Here is a 15,611-nt window from a genome sequence, read left to right as displayed (position 1 = left end):
CAAATCTCTGCCATATGGATTCTAATGTTTTAATAATATTTCTGTCATTATTTTTTAAGCTTAAATGCACAAATGCTTCCCGAAAGAGGAACAATTCTTATGTAAAACCTATGTGTGTTCCATGCCTTTGTGGCAATGATGTGAAAATGCAAGAAACCTGAAAGAGTAACGAGTAACACAGCAACAAAGTACTGTCATTTCTATGTCTTGCAATAACATAAATAGAATTGTTAACCTATGTTAAACTCTAATGTTTGATCATTAGAACCCATATAATTGATTTAATGAGCTTTCTGCAATGCAGGATTGTACTCAAGCTTTTAAGACTGGGGTTTTTGATTTTAAGTCTTAATGAGAACAATCTCAAAATTTATTTTAGATGGAAAAATCAAAGTTTTAGTCTTTAATGTTCTTGATATCTTCAGTCCTTTCATTGTACATTAAATAGAATTCTGTCTGTAGCTGAAAACAGGTTAGGGTAAGAGCAGTTATGTGTTCTTAAATACAGTGGAATAATATAGGAGGAAATGTCACGAGCATCAAACTAATTTCTGTACAAAATTAAAGCTCCTAGCAGACTGAGAAATCATCACCATTAATGTGGTAGGAGCATCTGAATACAAATCCAAATCTAGCCTAATGTCAGTAGGTATAAGTTCTTACTCACAGAAAATTAATAGCATTGAGTCCTGAATTTTAATGGAAAGTAATTGAAATAGTTTATCACTATTAATGTTGTATTCAATAGCTTTTCTTCTGTGCATAAATTTTATTCTGTAGTTATGAAAAAAATAAAATCCATGAGAACATATGGTAACTTTAAAAAGGACAGCTATCCTGACAACACAGACTGAAAACTAATTCAGAGTTCTCTGCAATCAAGAGAGAGGAGAACATGGTATCTCTGTGGAGGCCCAGAGGAATTGTCAAATATGAGTTATTTTAGGCACTCAGATGTTAATATAGTGACACAGTAATATAATCAGGATAGTTAACTTTCTCTACTACAGAACACTTCATACAAAATATTAATGTGTCTACAACTTAACTGTTTCTAAGGACCTAAAGAGTCAGGAAAAGAAATTTATTGTGAAATATCCATACACCCTAAAGTACATCCAAACCATTCACTCACCGTATGACTGTCTAAATGTCACTAGTGTGGCTGCGTGGAACTCTTATGGTGCCCCTTGAAAACCTGGTGATGCTCAAGTAAAAGAGATGTTCAGAAAAGTCAGGGTGAAAATTTCTGTAATGATGACCTTGCAAGATGCTCAAACTTCTGCCCTTTAACTGTCTATCAGAAAAACAAACAAATCCAACCAAACTGTACATGGTGAGGTCAGTGGCATTGACCTCAATGCTCCCAGGACTTGTCACCTCTAAGAAGAGCTAAACTATGCTGCAAACAGTGCCTTACATAGCACATAAATTTTTTCAGATAGGCAGTAAAAATGATCAGAGGTAAAGAAAATAACATTAACATAAAGAAACAGTGCAATTGGCTCAGCACAGTAGTTAACAGTGGATGGGAAGCAGGGGAAGGTAGAAGGAAGCTGCAAAAAAATTCAGGATCTGGAACCAGAAACTAACATCCAGATTAGCAATAAGGCAAAAGAAATGTATGAGCCTGTCCTGGTTTAACCCCAGCCAGCAGCCAAGCACCAAACAGCAATTCACTCACTTCCCATCCAGCAGCATCAAGGAGAGAATTGGGATGGTAGAAACTATAAAAACCCAACTCATGGGTTAAGATAAAGACAGTTTAATAGGGAAAGCAAAAGCCACACACACAAGCAAAGCAAAACAAGGAATTCATTTCTTCCCATGGTGTTCAGCCATCTCCAGGAGAGCAGGGCCCCATCACATGTAACAGTTACTTGAGAAGACAAACTTTGAACAGCCATCCCTTCCTCCTTCCTCCCACTTTATAAAATAAGCATGATGTCATATGGTCTGGAATATCCTTTTGGTCAGTTTGGTTCACCTGTCCCAGCTGCGTCTCCTCCCAGCCCCCCACATATCCCCAGCTTCCTCATCAGTACAGAAAGGAGAAAAGACCTTGGCTCTATGTAAGCCCTGCTCAGCAATAACAAAAACATCTCTATATTATCAACCCTGTGTTCAACACAAATCTAAAACCTAATCCCATGGTAGGCACTGTCAGGAAAAATAACTTCACCCCACCCAAAACCAGCACAGAGCATAATTTACCAGTAGAACAGTTTATTAAAGATAAATCTATTTCCACTAAAATCTTAAAATCAAGATCACAATAATGTTTATGCAAGATGTTTTTCTATAAGTGTGGCAGAGAATGGATTCTTCATTTACATGACTGCTCTGTTTCAACAGTAATGATGTATTCAAAACAAGAATTTAATTTAGAAAGCAGGAGAGCCTGCATCATGTAGGTCAGATTATTTAATTTAGAAACAGTTTCATTCTTAATATCTATTCACTTCAGCAGACAGGGGCTATTCCATGAGCTCCTGTTTCCTTTCCCCTGTGCACTGGATGCCAACTGCCCTGCTATAGTGGAGCACAGCTAAGGTGTGTTGGAGCATCTAACCCTGCAGCTACGTCGGTAGCTCTCCAAGAACTGTCTCTGAACAGCTTCTAAACTCTGAAATTAAATCATGCCCAAAAGATGCTGGGTTTATTTTGTATTTTTTTTTCCCAAAGTAATATTTTTAGAAACTTTCACGTAACCCACTACCTGAAGGACTATATTTAGCAGCAGCAATAGTAATAGTGCTCACCATGCGTGGGTTTTGCTGTATGAATATATTTGATGGGTACCTAGGGAAAGTTACTGTTGACTTTATGAAACAATACAAGTCTGCAAATATGTTTTGATGTTTACACTTGGGCAATAAATACTACTTATCTTCTTTTCCATTCTCTTTTGTATGTTTGTTTCTGTGCTTTTGCATGTGTGTGTGTCAGGATGTTAATTGTTGCATTTTGGAGGTTGATTGTATTTAATACTAAAGTAGATAGAGGCAAAACACGGGTAACATTAGAAACTCAAAAACTAAATAAAAATCCACCAGTTCCTTATCTTATTTGGAGGAGCAGCATAAAATTTGCCAAACCTCAATATTGCATAACCTCTATATTTTGTTTAAAGTTGAAGGATTTTATAAAACCTAAACACACTTTTTCTTAGTTTTGTATTTTTATTATAAAATGCAGAAACCTACACACTCTTCTGATGCAATTTGAAAACCATTAATGAAACATGAAAGATGCAATATATAAGATCAATTCAACTTCCCAGCAGTGGAATAATCAGAAAGTGATTTCAATTACCATTATGGTTGAAGAGCAATTTATTATGATGAAGAGCTACTTTAACATCATCAAATGTACTTTCAAATTTCTGCGTAGCTTTTATAAATCTGAAACATTTCAAGACAAAATAATAAAAGAAAGAAATTTGTGTAAATAAGGTCCCATGAACTAGACATTATTAGACTGATTGAAAAAGACACGGGAAAGTGTCCTTTAGAATACGTGAGTATTTACTGCCTTAAAGTAGTGCTAGCATTTTTCTGTTGGGCCAAACTACAGGTTACTCATTTCTTTGGTTACACATTCCTATCCCCAAACGGTAATAGAAAAATAGAAAAAAAAATAGTGAAACTACAAAGGAAATGAGGCTGACACAATTGCTGGAGGATAAATCCTGTAATGAGAGACTGAGCGAGATGAATGTATGAAATTTAGAATGGTGAATACTAAGGGGATATTATGTGTTTCCAACCGTCTACAAATGCCCTCACAGTGACAGTTTACATGATAAAAATCTCAGCCACAGTCTCAAGAAATGACAGATGAAGAACAATGTCCTGAGGCTAAGAAAAGTTTAGACAGATATCAGGAAGAAGTTATTAGCAGTGTAAACAATTGAATGACGGTGTAGCCTGTGGTGCAAAGGCTGATAGTGGCCCTTTTACTACACACATTTAAGAACTCACATTATAAATTATAGGAACAATGAATGAAATTCTCTTTGAAAGTAAAGATGCCAAAGTAAACGAAACATCTTCCTTTTGGCCCTGATGCTTTATTTCTTTGGAGTTAAAATATATATTCCTTATATAAGATATTTTTTGATACATTAAATAATTCTGTCTTCCTCCTTCTTAGTTAAGATGCACAATCATGACTCAAGAACAGTACATAGAAGAAATAGTGCAGATAGGAGGATCTGAGGTTTTTAGCAGTTGATAAAAGAAAGAAAAAAATGCTTTAATTAAAGACCGAAATCAACCATTAGAGGAGAAAAAAAATTGTTACCAAACGCAAATTACTTTCCCTCCACAGAGAAGATAAAAGTTGAAAAGCTGGTAAATCTAATCATTAAACATAATTATATTAGGATCTATCTTGTCCTATTTGATTGGAACTACAAAAGTATAACCCCCGTAAAATGACTACAGACTGAATGAAGCTCAAACTGAGTCATCAGTCCCCTGAGATCTTGATGTATCCTTCATATCATCTCTAATATCCTTTGGCTCATACTGAACAAAGCTTACATTTCCATTTTCATTTCATTTACCCTTGTCCTGTACCCAAAAGCTTTCATACTCCAGAGCCATCATTTTATATCAGTTGAAAGTATTTCATTTTACAAAAAAAAAATAAAGACAGAAATATATTCAACTACATCATTGACCTTAATACTTTTCAAAGGTTTGGTGAGTGATTCAGGTACTTAATATCTAGATATTCATAACTTAGTAGAGAAAATACATCAGATGGTTCAAATCATGTTATTGATAGTTCTTTCATTTAGTCAGTCTAAAAGCTTTTGGAGTGGTTAATAGTTATAACAAGTATCACAGACCAATCCTAATGTGCAGATATATTTCTCACATCAGGCAACCCCGATGACATCTAATCCTATTTTACTGTAGGACACAGTCCAGGAAGTTGGCATTTTGGAGGTTTCCCTGTTCTGAGTAATACAGTTAAAGTCAAGTAAATGCTCACATCCAGAGCTGACCAGTCATATTTACCCAAACAAGAACAATTCCTTTGATGACTTTTTTTTAAGATTAGGTAATGCCAATGACCAAGTAAGCCCTCTTCAAAATTAAAACAACAACAACAACAACAAAAAACCAAACAAAAAATAAGTAAAGAAAGAAAGAAAGAAAACCCAGCATTTCTGGCTTGAGATAAAATTAAATATACTTCCAATAACAGAATGGATATCTCTTGAGTGTATCTTCTTTTATAAGGACATGAAGAGAAAAATAATTCAGACTGGAGAATTTGAGATATGAATACCTAACATTTAGAGGCACAAAGAATAAAAAAAAGGAAAAAAGTCTCCATCTGTCATTATAATACTCATTTCACACAAAATCAATCCTGATATATGGCAATGAGATCTGCCTGGGTAGTAGAGCCTTGCATTATTTCCTCATCTCTAAAGATGGCTCAGAAGGAGTCAGAACTAGTTACTGGGTCTCATGATCCTTTCCTTTTGCAAATAAAATTGCAGTCCTACTCTTGGCTATTAATACCAGCTTATTTTTTGAATATTAGAAAAAAACTAATGATTCTTCAGACATTTTCATTGTTACAAACTGAAATTTCAAGACAGCTATTTCCTCCCAGAGAGCACCGAGGATGTTTTTTCTGTATGCTTAATAAAATTTGACATTCTGTTGTTTTTCAATTCACAAAAGGATTAATCTTAACTGCTTACATGTCCTACTTTATCTAAAAATGAGGTATCACCCAGCCAGTCTTATTTGTAACTCAGTAAAATGAGAATTTTCATGCAATAATTCTTTTTTCTGTGTGTGCCATTCCACACCTAGTCATCGATTTGAAAACATAAACCTGGCTTCATCCTGTAGCATCCAAAGAAGTGATCTCATTCCAAATTATGTGAGAATACATCAATTTTCACAATATTAATGTAAGCAGTGGAAAATAAATATTCATGAAGCTATTCAATAATGACCAAAAAAATAATAATATTCTGCTAAAAATTGACATCTACCCTTAAAAAAAAAGATTTTGATTAACATATGAAAGTGAACCCAGCTTTAAATTGGCTTATTCCAACTTAATATTATAATATGTGACCTAACCTCCTTCTTCATAACTAATTAAAACTGCTGTATTATTCATATGTTACAGATACTAAGAAGTCTTATGTGAACTCCTTAAGGAGTTTCTGTAATAAAAATATTGTTCTAACATTTAAAATGTCTTTAACTCTTATAATTCAAAACATAAAATATTTTAATGCATTTCCAATAATATTTCAGAGTTGCATAAAAGATCTTTTATTTACTATTGTCTTTGCTCTACAAAAAATTGGTAAGAGGATCCCCATAGTGGAAACCAGTACCTTACTACCAGCAACAAGGAAAAATTAAGTGAATGTAAGTAGATATATTTATTGTATTTTTAACAAGTCTTCGTTATGTCAAATCTCAAAAGCTCTTGGACTATTTGGGGGGTTGGGAGGGGTTCACTTTTTTTTTCATCCAGGTTTGATGCTGATCTGTTCCACTCTTTTTGTCTGTGTTAAAACAAACCTCTCCACCTAAAAGGAGTTCCTATAAAATGAGTCATTCTTAGAAATTGTAAAAATACTTGAAGCAATGCCATGGGATTTTTGATCATCTTCCTCCTAAGTTAAGATAAATTAAAAATGGAGTTATATTGACCATGATAAAAGGAGATATATTTTTTGCCTGGTGTAAAACATCCAGAGAGTAATGAGCTCATTTGATTTTAAACTATCAGAAACCGCATGCAATAATTATCTCAACAACACCTGTGTCCATATAATAATAATCAAGCACTAACCAATAGAAATTACATATCGAGCCCAGAAATAAAAGTTTGTTCCTGCACAGGTATTCAGCTACAACTTTTATTGCAGGCATTTTTCACTTGCTCTTTCTCCATTTGGGGAAGGGAATAGATTGAATTCTAGGTAAGCAGCTGACAACATAATAATATACATCAAATAATAGAATGGCAACAAGGTCTGAAAGGTGGAAAGGATTAACTTCTTTATATCTGTAACTTTTGTAGCAACTGAAGTAGAATAAAACCCTTAATTGTTAATAATTCTCATTATGAAATTTGGGTGTGTTAGACTAGATAATGGAACTGAACACTATGACCACCAATCACTTTCTTCTTTAGCTGTCTCTTTTAGTTCAAAGCTGATATTCAAGTGCTAATTAAAATTATGATCAACTCTGGGTTTACAGCAATTCTGCATTTGGAAAATAAGAAAACATACTTGAAGAATCAGCAAGATTTCTAGTAGATCTCTGATGTAGCGCATTTGCATATAGAAACAATCCTGATGGACATGCTCTATAAATTGCTGATAAACAAATATCAGCAAGTTTAATGGCAAGTCTTAGAGGTTTGTGATCAGCAGCACAGAGCCTAGTTGGAGTCCTATCACTAGCAGTGCCCCTGAGGGTTTAGACTTGGTCCAGTATTGTTTAGCTTATCCATCAGTGACTTGGAGGAAGGGGCAGATGCCTCCTCAGCAAGTTTGCTGATGACACAAAGCTGGGAGGAGCAGTCCATACCCCAGAGTGCTGTGCAGCTCTTCAGAAGGGCCTCGACAGGCTGGAGAGAGGGGCACCTGCTTCACATCATTCAGTCTGCAGAGATTAAAGGCAATAATTTAAGGCAATAGAAAGTTTAGTGTTCAAGGAAAAAACCACAAATGAATAAATGTTTCTTGGAGGAAAACATGACTTCAAAATATAAATTATTTTTGATAAGAGAGTATTGTTTTACAGATGGTAAAAGTATCTGTGACTACTTAAGACTTATACCCCTTTGGTTGATTTATTTTTATTTGTAGAGAGAATTTACAAAAAAGCCAATAATTTCATTTTACAAGGCATAACATAATTTATTAAGAGAATTTATAAAAACCCAATAATGTCATTTTACAAAGCATAATTTATTACTTTATTGGGGCAGGTGATATCATTAAAATTTGTGGAATCTAAGGTTTATGAAGACAGAATGCTAACTTCTTTTCTTTCACTCTTCCAAAGCATATTTTCTCATATCCTTTATCAATTCTCTCTTACTAGTTTTCAAATGGAAACAAGTCAGTGCACAACCTTGCCCATGTAAAGAACAATCTATAAGACTTTAGAAAGTGCCTTGCAACTGCCAAGAAAGTTTGAAAGAAACACTCAGAAAGACTAAATCATCTCAGTAAAATGATACAGGATAAAAAGGCCCACTGAAATGAATTATGGACATCTGTGTAAATTCAATGGACATTAGAAGACATCAGAGAGCTGCAGTTGCAGATCTGAGATCAAGAATAACAGCAGATATGTTAAAAAACTGAATGAATTATTCAAATATTCATGGTGAGAGCATAAGACATTGTTGAAAGGCCTTGTGGTAATGCAAAGTCTTAAATAAAATTGGAAACATGGTTTTAGAATTTTCATCCGTATAATTACCAGCTTGCATTTTTGCCTTAAATTTATTACATTCTATTCCTCTGATCAACATTTCCTTTTTTATTGCAAAGGAAGCTTTTGAAGTGACAGCTGCTCATCAGTTGTGTTCATCAGTGCTTATCATTTGTGTGGAAGCATTGATGGACTCAGGTTAGCAACATGCAGGAACTCCAGTGTTTCTCATAACTTACCATTCCCTAAAAGCCACACATTGTAAACTGACTGAACCAATAAAAATAGTTTTCAACTTTAATAACAAAATAATTATTTCTCAAAAATGTACCCTAGTGCATAAGAAAAAGCAATTTCCAAATAATTTAATGAGACTAGCAGACAGCTTGCTTTGTGGCGTGCCATGCTGAGACAAAGTTATAGAAGTTGTGATGCGACATTACTGTTTGTTAATATTTTCCCTTGAGCCTCCCTTCTGGTGTCATTTGAGAGTAAGTCATTTACTAATTCTGAATTTATTTGAACAGATGTTTTTTATTCATGTTTATTTTACCACTGGGGTTATGTAAACCTAAACTGAGCAAAAAGCAATTCTAAATATCAGTTGTTTCTGCATATTGCTGATGAAGTACATATTGGTGATTCATTCAGTTGTAACAAAAATCACATTTGGATCTCATATACCATTTGAATTATTCTAAGCAGCTAGTATACAGAACACATTAATTATTAAGCATATATGACATAATTCAATTTTTATCTTCAGATGCCAAATTGCCATTTGGTTTCTTAGCTCAGAGAACAGAAATTCCTAAACTTTTACAATGTTGTCAGGGAACATTTGATACCACAAAAGTGTTCATACTAATCTGAATTCTACTCAGTCATATATTAAAGTTGACTTTTGCATAAATTGCAAGGCAATTTCTTTTCTTCTCTGTACTGAAAAAAAGCTTATTCATTCAAAGTATGACTAGAATAAATTGAAAAGTAAAAATGAATAAAATTTTCAAAGCAGAATCACCATGAATATATTTCTTTGTAAATGTCAGTATAACTGTAAAAATTCTTTTAAAAATCGTAGAGATCATTCTTACTTCTCACTCTTTGCATGCACATTTGAAAGTAGCATATGTGTATTTCTTCCTTGTGATGACCTGTAATGTAAAACTTTGTGCTTTAAAACAACTGCTGAAAATTATTTTTTGGTCGGAGACAGGAGGGAATCTTTGAATTAAAATGAGATTGCTAGGTATTTTTTGAGCCAGAAATGAAGAACAATCTACAGAATGTGGGGCAGGTGAAAAGGGAGCAATATCCACTTTATGGAAGTTAGTCTCCATAAAATATCTGCTTATTAAACTTCAGTTGTCTTGATTCTGTGGTGTTTATGATTCTATCAAAAGGTTGTTTATCTGTCTGATTTTTTCTATATATTGTGCTTATCTAAAATACAGTGCAGCACTGGTTTTATAGCATAAGTGGGAACTTAATTTCACTGGATCAAAAGCTAGAGTAGTTAAAAAATTATATTTTTACATGTTGATCACATATATCTTTTGGAGTTTCTTCTCTGTTCTTCACTGGAAAACTCTGACATAAATTTTTCAAATACAGTGAGAGTAAAAGAAAGAAGTTTCCAAACCATTTTTCATCAAAGTAATATAACACATCCACTAGAAAAACATGGTATCCCTTTTTCCTTCTCAGTGTATAGTGAACAAGGATAGCATGAATAATGGAATTACTCAGTAGTTCCTTCTCTCAGAACATGTGATAAATTTATAGTGACCATGGAGATATCTAAGGTGCATCCAGACTTATCTCTATGGAGCATCAGCCTCAGATCCATTAGTGTCATAAATTTCTGAAGGAGTCTTCCTTCTGAAAATCTTTATGCATTTCTGAGAAAAAAATGTCGTTCTGGCATCTGGCTCAATAGACCTTTTATATCAAAGAATGACAGAATGGTTGGAAGCAACCGCTGGAGGTCATCTAGTCCAACCTCACTGTTCAAGCAGGGTCACCCAGAGCATGTTATTCAGAATTATGTCCAGACAGCTTTCAAATATCTCCAGAGAAGGAGACTCCACAATCTCTGGGAAAATCAGAGTGTCAAACAGACTTGCTAAAGTCTAGGTAGACAGCATCCACTGCATTCCCCTCGTCTATTCAGTCAGTTCTCCCATCAAAAAAAGGCAGTAAGGTTGCTCAAGAATGGTTTCCCTTTGGTGAACCCATTTGGAGTATTTTTCACCACCTTCTTGTCTTCCATGTGTTTAGACATGGCCCCTAGGATGACCTGTTTCATTACCTATCCAGGGACTGAGGTGAGCCTGTAGTTTCATCTGTCATCCTTTCTGTCCTTTTTGAAGACTGGGGTGACATTTCCTTTTTTCCAGTCCTCAGGCATCTCTTCTGATTGCCATGACTTTTCAAAGATGATTGAGAGTAGCCTAGTAATGATATTTGAAGGTTCCCTCAGCACTTGTGAGCGCATCCAATCAGGGCCCATGGACTTCTGGATATCAAGTTTGACTAAATGGTCTCTAACCCAATCCTTCTCAATCAAGGGAAAGTCTTCTTTTCTCCAGGCCTTGTCCCGAGTCTCCTGGGTCACTAATTCCTGAGGCCTGACTGAAGCAAAGAAGTTATTCAGCATCTCAGCCTTCTCTGCAGCCTCTGTTGCAACAGTCACTGGTCCATTGAGTAGGGGCCCACATTTTCCTTAGTATTCCTTTTGTTATTGATGTTTTTGAAGAAGCCCTCCTTGTTATCCTCAACATCTTCAAACAAATTTAATTCCAGATGAGCCTTAGCCTTCCTTGTTGCATTTCTGAATACTCTGATATTGCTACATTCATCCCAAACATGCTGTCCCTATTTCACGTATATCTGCTGACAGGAGTTCCTTATTCATCCATGTAGGTCTCCTGTCCCCTTTTGCATTTTCCTGCCCAGAGGGATGCACTCCAGGCAGTCAGGAGGAAGTGATCTTGCAATACTGACCAGCTCTATTGGATCCCTCTTCCGTGTAGGGCACATTCCCATGGAATTTTTCCAAGAAGTTCACCGAAGAGACCAAAGTTAGGTCTCCTGAAGTCTAGGGTTGCAACCTTACTCATTGGCTTGCTTCCTTCTCACAGAATACTGAACTCATGGTCACTTAGCCAAGGCTACCCCTAAACTTCATATCTCCCACCAGACCTTCCTTGTCTGTGAGTATAAGTTCCAGCAGCACACCCTTCCCACTTGGTTTCACCATCACCTGTATCAGAAAGTTATCGAAGCTTTCCAGAAGCCTCCTGGACTGCTTGTGCTTTGTGTTGTTCCTCCAGTGATTGTCAGGGTGGTTGAAGTCCCCCACAAGAACCAGGGCCCGTAACAGTGAGGGTACTTCCAGCTGCCTTTAGAAGGCATCCACCTGATCAGGTGGCCTGTAGCAAACACTGTCACCCTCACTAGTCTGCATTTAAATGAAACAAATTTACTTGAAACTCTAATGTATTCATGTGGCCCTGCATTGTGGCACTCTACAGTTTTAAATCTTGAAGTATAAGTTAGTGTTATGAAAACATAAACTTGTGACTGCTATGTTATCAGGGTAAATATATGGGACATTCATATCAAATACTGAAAATATATTGATTCAGTTATTCATAAGGGATAAAAATAGAACTGGATGAAATAAAGTGAAATTTTAAAAAGATAAAAATTAGGCTTTCTTCAAATACCTAATTAAAAATATGAGCTTCTACGTTTCAGAGTGAATAGCAGCAATATTTATTATACTAAGTAAGCTTTCTCAAAATAGAGGAAACTGTTAGCAATCCTAATATAATAATATTGATTTAAAAAAAAAAAAAAACAACATATTTAATCAAACTAAAAGTGAAAATAGAGAGATTGTCAAGGCATGCTCCTCCTGGGGATGTTCTTAGGATACATCACAGTTCTAGTCCTGACATCTGAAAATCCCTAGCGATGTCTGACTTAGCTATTTCCCTATTCTGGGGTATTTTGGCCAATTTGCTCAAGACTTTCTCCTTTTCTGACATTGCACTATCTCAAATGGTCTTAAGCACTACAATAAGCAGAGGATTTTGGTGACCTCTCCCATAAACCTGGAAGAAAAGCTGATGAAATGTCACTCATGAGTATAAGTTTAGGATCAAAAGGGCTCCAAAGAGGGGGCTCAGAAACTGAAGCCAATGGTCTCCCCAAAGTAGTAGGAAAGATGAAGAATTTTGGAGAAATCTCTATAGAGACAACAGAATATTGATTTTTTTGGTCAGGTTCCAAGGCCTACATCTGTTGACGGACTTAGTGAAGAGATTCACAGTAAGCAGGGAACAAATAAGCACCATGGAGTAAAGAAAGTGACCTGAAAATTGGAGAGTTCTGAGCCAGTTGTTAACTAATGATTCTCACTTAGGAGCAACTGCATGTGAAGGAACAAAACAAGCAAAGAACATCCAAGATGATAGGGACTCACCCACTCAAACACAGTAAAGAATGAGAAAAGACAAAATATTTTGTACTTCTTCAAGTGATTTTTGAAGCTGAACCTTCAGACTAAAGTTGTGTGACACTGACAGGTCATATATTCCAGAAACTCCAGGTTGTTTTCTGCCTCACGTATATGGCACTTACTCTTTCCTTTATCTCTGGTGTTGTGCTTTATCTTGATACTAATGTGGAATCAAAATGCCAGTATGCCAGAATCCAGTATATATCACTTGCACACTGTAATTTTTTAAGGACACTCTTCTGGACCAGCAGACACCAAAGGCTGCCATTTCATCTTTTTAATCCTTTATAAATATTCTCAACATTTTTATAGAAAACTCACTAATCATAAAAGTATTCCTTTCCAGGAAATCAGAAGTGGCCTTGAACCTAACCAGTTTACACAGGATACCTAACAATTTTCATTAAATGGCTTTTCCATTTCCTGCTTCATAGTTATGGGATATGCTTTGAACTCTTATGAAGCAATCTCTCTTACTGTCCTTGACTGGTTTAAAAAGACAAATGCTTCACTATCTTTTTCTGAGATACCTCTGCACGTGAATTTTATTTTCCGTTTTCTCACAATGCTGTCACCTCATTTGTTGAAAAGTGTTATACATTACTTGGTGTTTTGGTTTTGTATATAGGAATTCCCATATTTTTTAATTACCATACATTATTTAGACAGCTTTCGGTATTTCCAATGCAAAAAAAAAAAAATTAAAACCTTAAAGCACTGGCTAATATTTAACTGTATTTCCTTAAACCGTAGAGAATTTTAATTTTAGAAGCATGGTTATTTTTATTTTTACTTGTAAGCTTGACATGAAGACTTCAACATAACTCTAGTAACACTGTCTTTGGTGAGTCACACTAGTGCATTTTAGCCCCAAAATGTGACCAACAACTTAAATTATTTTTGGTTTTCATTTTTAAATTTAAAAGCAAAAATTTAGCCCTTTTCAGCTAAGACATAGGCCCAGTAATTGCAGCTATTTGCTACCATATGTCTTTCTCCATTGCCTGAATCAAAAGCACCTCCCATCCCAAGGTACCTTAAAAGCAGGGGTGTGATCTGAAAAAGTCTCACTACATCAATTTTCAAGAAACATTTTGTTCTAGAAAAGGTAGTCCTGGAGAATATTTGAAACACATTTAATGAGCAGTTCCCATTAGGAGCCCAAAAACAGGGGCATAAGTGAAGGGACCTAAATGCAAAGTGGTAGAGACCACATCCAGGAAACTCGAAAGTTAAATGTTCGAGTGCAGAATGCAAACAGACAACTGATTCCATCAGCTTAGCATAAATATTTAATTGTTATTAGTCCCTTGAGCATTGACTCTGTAGCATTGAAGGCAGAGGGATGTTGAAAGCACTTGAAGGTTTTTTTTGAGAAATGTTGAGAATTTTGGAGGATGGTTTTGGGATCTTTTCTCTATTTCTGTAGTCTGAGGGAGTTTGTCCTCTGATGTAGATGAGAAGCAAGTTGATAAAATCCCAACCACTTCATATATATATTCAGAAACCACCTTTTATTATTCTGGCTAGGTACCAAAAGATAAAGAAGGGAATATTTCTTAACACATATAACTTAGCCTAGTATTAAATTCCATTCCTATGGTGAAAAAAAAGAGTTAAGTAAGATTTCCTGCCATGAAGAAGGGTTAATCATCACAAATATCAAGGGAAAAGCACAGGATGTAAAGACGAGTAGAATAATAAATCTTCATGATTTTCTGAAGAATATGTTTCTGCCTCAGGTATTTATTAAAAAGCAAGCCTTTCAAAATCCTGTGCTATAGAAAGAAACCCCTGGGAATCTCCTCTGCAAGAGTTATGCTACTTTTTAAATTACTATATTGGTCTGTTGAGAATGTGAAGTTGCTTATAGCTCATATAGATCTGTCAATGATCACAAATAGATCCCTGAGTGATATCTGACTCCACAGATAAATGTGAATAAAACCATGGCTTCACATAAGTAAAAAACATTGCCAAAGCATCACTAGTAAATGTCACTTAAGTATGTCTACCAGCAAATTATCCTTTCAATCAATTAGCAATGTTACCATGAGAGTATACTAATACTACAAATAATTTGACCATTGCCATTGAGTTTGAATAACATTTTGTTAAAACTGAAACAAATAAGATCTTATTTTATGTCATTATCATTATGAATAAATGTTTAGGATGCACACAACACAGCAATGAACAAGATTTAGCTTTAGGGATTCACATACATAAAGGAGCACCCAGATAAAAATATTCTATAATCTACAGAATCAAAAGCAATGTATGGAAAATTTTTTCTCTCCTACTCCAGGAAATTAAGTCTTTATTCTTAAAATTAGTGCAACTTTCTTTTAGATATTTATTTCTTGCTATGGCTTTTCATTCTGTGGAGCACTACAATACATTAAAAAAATAGGAAAAAAAGGGGAGAGTCTTCTTTTAAATACCTAGGCTTTTCCCTGGTAAGATGTGGACTTACCTGACAAACGTGTAAAGTTCTCAGGCATATTCTTTCTGTTTGGTAAAAGAATATTCTCCCTTAATTAGACTTCTTCATGGTTAAAATGCTTGAAATAAGGATGTGCTCAGCTAATTTCAGGAGTATTCTGCAGCTCTCCTTTTAGGACCCATGTTCA

The sequence above is a fragment of the Aphelocoma coerulescens genome, chromosome 4 (genome assembly GCF_041296385.1).
Source record: "Aphelocoma coerulescens isolate FSJ_1873_10779 chromosome 4, UR_Acoe_1.0, whole genome shotgun sequence".
Classification (NCBI taxonomy): Eukaryota; Metazoa; Chordata; class Aves; order Passeriformes; family Corvidae; genus Aphelocoma; species Aphelocoma coerulescens.
The sequence above is the reverse complement of the archived record's forward strand: the minus strand, read 5'-3'. Positions refer to the sequence as shown.